The following is a 6,051-nucleotide window of genomic DNA, read 5'->3' on the forward strand; positions in this document are numbered from 1 at the left end:
AATTCCCCTTGTGGGCCAAACCCTGTCTTTCAAGGGATCCAAAAGGAACTCCAGGAGTGCACAAAGCACCTAGAGCCTGTACCCCAACTGAGCACTCAGATGGCACTCAAACAAAAGAAATCAGACAAAGAAAATGGCCCAAAGCATTGCCCATCTGAGAAACTACCTGTTGGGATCGGCGGGAGAAATGCGGCACACAATATGAGTGATCAGCAAATCTCAAACTTTATTGATAGGTACAGATCTTTATATCGGTGTTAATGAATCTCATACATATTGCAAAGCCGAGCTCACTATTGGTTAGTTACTTATCAGGCAACTATGCCTACTTATGCATTCTTGTGGATATTTTTATTGAAACTTTTCTTCGTATTCCTGCCAAAGATGCTCTCCCCTATCCTACTGTTGCACTAAGGGCACAATGTCCTTTCCTGTCATTGGACACTGACTACTCACTCCTATACTTGTCCCCTTCAAGCTTAACCAGCGGCATTATGTAGACGTGAACTTTCTCCGCTAACCAACTGTCCACAAAGCTCTCCACACTTCCCTCGTTTTTCTGCTGGACAAGCATAGTCTGATTAAATGCAGCGGATATCATCCTTTGCACCATGTTCTGTAAGCACATACAAAAACACGGCAAAATTAACACTACTAACAGAGCTATAATGCCCACTATAATGCTAACTTTAACAACAGAACATAACCATGATCCCAGGCCTAGCAATGAGAGCCATCCATCAATACCGAAACCTGATTCTACCTGTAAGTTTCCAGTTAACCTTCGCAATTCTGCAAGCTGGGCATGGATGGACTCCGAATGGTCAGAAAGATTCATGCAACACATGCCCTCAAATTCTTCACAGCCATGGCCTTGTGCAAGTAAAAGAAAGTCAATCGCAGCTCTATTTTGAAGCGTTGCATGACGAATAGAATCGACATCAAGCAAAAGGCTAGAAAGTGCCAAAGAGGTGGCATTGGTTTGCTTTGCAAGCCAGCATCCCAACTTATTTAGGGCACCATGGACACCTGCAGCTGCCACACCTGGAGCCAAAAAGGATGCTGCAATTATGGCCCCTGGGGACCAAAATTTTACATTGTCCCTATAGTCAGCAGTAAATGCAGGGATCATTCTCTTATGTCGATGATGGTGGCGGCTCATGTTTAATATCATGGACGTATTGGGTGTAAGCAGAGACAGCCGTCCAATTGTACATGGCCCCTTGTGCCACATTGATGGGACACCAGGCCAAGCACGGTCCCCACAGATTAAGAAGTAACTTGCTGGAAGTTGAATAGGGTCATTTGATGAGATTGACATTTTCCCTGTGGTATAATTGCACCAAGCTGTTGCATTACGATACACAGCCATGCTGGAAGTTACAATAGTGGAATGGTTTTTTGCTGAAAGCTGGCTTCTATAGTTAAAATAAATACATGCGTCTGCCATCACTGAACCTAACAGCTCCAATTCTTGGGGTTCCTGTGGTGCTATGGGGAAGTGAGAAACCCATTGGTCCCAATTATCTACACTTGTCTTAGGATTGTCAGTTTTGCAGGTGGGTACACCTGAGGGACATGGCCAGGGATCTGCTGGTAGCCCTACCAAGCAAGTTGTGAATGGATTACTGGGAGAAGATAATGACAGGCAAATAGCCTCCTGGTTAGTTAAGTTTGCCAGGGTGACCCAAATATTAGTCTTAGGCTGAGGTGGGGCCCATGCATGATGAGTTTTCACTTTTCTGGCACCATCTGCACTGTCTGCTGAGAGGGTGAGGATTAGCAAGGTAGCAGCATAAATGTGCCACATCACCGTGGTGTCCCCAGGTGCTGCTTTGAACCACCCACACATTTGGGAGATAAACATGTTTCCCAAAAGTCGTTAAGAATGTCTCTTCTTTCCTTTCCCCTTCTTTCTCCTCTCCTTGATCTGCCCAGATTTAACCTCTTTAAGTCTCTCAGACAATTGTCCCATCCTTGGTTGGGATCTTGATCGGCAGAAATTGGACCTATTATACTCCTTTGTGAAAGGGGGATACCCTTACCACACTTAGTCTGTAAAATATGCGACTTGGACTGTCCCAAAGCACGTTTAACTAAATGCTGGGTTTCCCACCTAAACCATGCAATAATTTTCTGTTCTGGTGACTCATACAACTGTAACCCTTGGTAGCCAGGTAATCCTGTAAAAGGCCCGGAGTTCAGCTTGCCAGGAGCCGAACCACCAATAAAATTCACAGTTCCTGCACCACAAGTCAGGTAATTGAGTCTGATGTACCCACTTAGTTTGCTGACAGCCCCCACAGAAAAACAATACCCATGCAGCACACTGCCTATTATGACAATTAATACAAGCTCGGTCCCTAGGCCCTCTAAAATCAAATGTAGAAAGCGCTTGAAGCAGGCTTAATATATAATCTAAGAATTTACACCGATGAATCGCTTGGTCGATAGCCAAACTACACTGTCCTTTCAGCTTAAGAAGTATTGGTCGAAGGATGATCACCAGCTTTGTCTTCACTCTCTGACGGTCTTCTGTGCTCAGTTGATGGAGTTCTGGTGGTTCCATCTAACACAGCTGCTCGGGTCCATTTAGCAGGTACCCATAAGGATCCTGTAGGGGTAGAAACACAAAGATATCCGTGGCCCCAGTATAACACCTTAGCAGGACCTTGCCATTGTCCTGTTTTGGGATCTCTGTATTTTACCCTTACATCTTGCTTTATACTTTCTTTCTCCTGTACACAGTGGCGAATTACAGCAGGAACCTTGCTTTCCCCAAAAGCACGCAAGTGATTTAAAATAAATAAACACCTTAACAGTCTTTCTTGCGGTTCTCTAATATCCTTGTATTTACCTAGATATCTTTTCAAGGTACCATTAGCTCTTTCTACGATTGCTTGCCCTGTCGGGGAATTAGGAATGCCTGTCACATGTTCTATTCCCCACATTTGCATAAACTGCTTTATTCTTTTGCTGCAGTAGGCAGGCCCGTTATCTGTCTTAATACACAGTCGCACTCCCATTACAGCAAAGCAGCTGCTGAGATGCCTCTCCACTTGTCCGGCTTTCTCACCAGTCTGCAGTAGCCCATATAAAATGATGATAGGTGTCTACAGTAACATGCACATACTTCATCCTACCAAACTCAGCAACATGTGTGACATCCATTTGCCATGTCTCATTTGTACTCAACCCTCTTGGGTTAACTCCCAGACCTAACCTGCAGCCCCCATTATGTTGACTACATATGGGACAGGCTTTGACTTTTGCCCGTGCCTTGCCCATAGATATCTGAAATTCTCTATGGAGGCCTCTTGCATTTTGGTGAAACATGGAATGTGCCTCTCTGGTGATAATCTGCCTGGGAATTGGAGTAATTTGTGTGATTGAGACTAGCTTATGTGCTCGTGCATTACCCTCTCCCAGACCAATATCCCATTTGTGACTTCTGATATGGATAACAGAAAAGGGACGTTTTCTCAGCTTAATTGCACTCTGTAACTGAATAAACAGCTCATGTAACCTCCTGTTTTGAACCTCTTTTATAGAGGCATCCTCTATCCGCTCACACACTCCTGCAACATACAAAGAATCTGTCACTATGTTGAGGGGCCCCAAAAAATGCATCATGGCCCATACAACAGCCAATAGCTCCATCGTTTGTAAAGTATCTGACTCGGAAGCCTGGAGAATTTGATGGTGCCATTGTCCCTTTTCCTGCCAGGTCACTACAGCAGTTCTTGATTTTCTTCCTGCATCCGTGTAGGCTCTTATAGCATCAGACAGGGGCTTCTGTGATCCTTTTGGGCATTGAATCCAACCCCACTGCCCTGCCCAGTTCAATGGTATATTGGGAATATCATCAGTGGCAATCAAGCTTCCAGCTCCCAACGGTGCCTCTTGTAATTCCATACTGTTTATCAGGTACCAGGTCAATGTATCTTTCTTCATTGGGATCCATATCTGATCAGGCTCCTTTCCCGTAATCTGTAATGCCTGTTCACGACCCTTCTTAAGCAGGTCAGCCAAAATTTCGATTTTTTGAAGAAGGGTTTTATGCTGTTGAGGTGGAGGAGATATCCATTCTAAGGCCCACGCCTCCCCTGTTTTTCTGTTTTGCTGAATAAGTGCACCTAGTAAAAATTTAGTTCCACAGCTGTATGGGGAGGTTAAGATCTCATCTCCAGACACTGCCCTGCGTCCCAAAGTCCAATATCTGTTGAAGTGTCTTAATATGCTCAGAGCTTATATGGACAGGTTGTGCTGGGTCAGTCCCTTTTAGTAAAGGTCGAAGTTCATCTAACAACTCATTTGGGATGCCCACAATAGGGTGCAGCCATTGCAGATCACCCAGTAACTTTTGAGCATCATATAATGTATATATTTTAATATTCAATTGCAATTTCTGGGGGGTAACAACCTGATCAGTAAGTGTCCATCCCAAATATTTCCAGGGTGCAGATAATTGAATTTTTTCAAGAGCTACAACCAAGCCATGTAGTTCCAGGGCCTTATGTATTTCTTGAATTTGTTGACCTGTAAAAGGTTGTGGCTGCGCAAATAAAAGATCATCCATGTAATGATAAATGGTTGTTTTGGCCCAGGCCTGTCGCAAAGGTTGTAAAGCATTGTCAACATACAGCTGACACAAGGGGGCGCTGTTGCACATTCCCTGTGGGAGAGTGAGCCATTCAAATCTCTTGTCCGGTTCTTCCCTATTTAAAGCCAGTAAGGTAAATGCAAAACCTCCAAGTGTGTCGAGGATGAAGAGCAATAGTAAAAAAGCAGTCCTTATGATCCACCATTAACAGTGGCCAGTCCTTTGGCAACATGGCTGTGTTAGGCAAACCTGGTTGTAAGGCTCCCGTAGGCTCCCTTTGTTCATTTACAGCCTGTAAATCTTGTACTAAACGATACTTTCCCAACTTCTTTTTAATAACAAAAATAAGGGTATTCCATGGGCTTACTGACAACTGTAAATGACCCTGCTCATATTGTTCTTGTACTAGTACATGTGCTTGTTCCAGACTTTCCCTTTTTAATGGCCATTGCTTAACCCACACTGGCGTGTCCGTGGTCCAAATGAGTGGGATTGGGAAAGTCCACGCAATGGCCATTAGCCCAAAGAGTACTCATTTGTCAGCACAACCCCCATTTGAGCCAAAATGTCCCGACCAATGAGGCACTGCACAGTAGGGGGCAAAGGCACAACAGAGAAAACAATCTGTAAAATTTTTCCGTCGATAGTTACTGTTAACATGGGTGATTTTCTTGCAAACATTAAGCCTCCAATCCCAGTAACTGCTACTATGGTTGGCTATAACATCCAGTTGTGAGGCCAGCAATCTAGGCTGATAATGCTGGAGTCTGCGCCAGTATCTAATAAACCTTCCAAGGTTTGCCTTTCACCCTGATACTCTATCAATACAGCACGTTTTGGCCGATCGTTTAAATTCATTGTTAATAGAGTAAGTCCTCCAGTGGAGCCAAAGCCCCGTTCCCCCCTGGACTGTGATTGATGAGGGGGTAATGTTTTAGTCATTTGTTCCAATGGAACTAACTGAGCTATCCTCTGTCCTTTCTCAATTTGTATCGGTGGAAAAGGAGTATGTACCATAACACAAATTTCCCCAGTAAAATCAGCGTCTATTACCCCAGTTAAAACAAATAATCTCATCATGGTAGCTGATGATCGCCCCAGAAGCAAAGCTCCCATAGGTTGTCCATCAATGATGATTGGTCCCTTTATTGCAGTCGGGACCTTTTCCGGTTGGGTGGTCATCAATGTTACCACTACTGAGGCTGCCACGTCCAGCCCGAGGCTCCCGGTGGTGGCTGGTTGAAGGGGGGCTGGGCTGAGGTGTTGACAGCTGCTACTTGTGTCTGGGCGCCGCGGCTGTTGGGCGTGCTGGGCCTCGCGTTTCCCGAGCGGCGTCGGCAGGCTCTGGTGTTGTGGGTATCCAAGCGACACCTGTGACACCAGACGTTAGCTGCTTGGGAGGCTCATCGGGTATGTCCCATACCTCTGCACCGGTAAAATTTAAATTG

Source organism: Ammospiza nelsoni, chromosome 29 (assembly GCF_027579445.1).
Source record: "Ammospiza nelsoni isolate bAmmNel1 chromosome 29, bAmmNel1.pri, whole genome shotgun sequence".
Lineage (NCBI taxonomy): Eukaryota > Metazoa > Chordata > Aves > Passeriformes > Passerellidae > Ammospiza > Ammospiza nelsoni.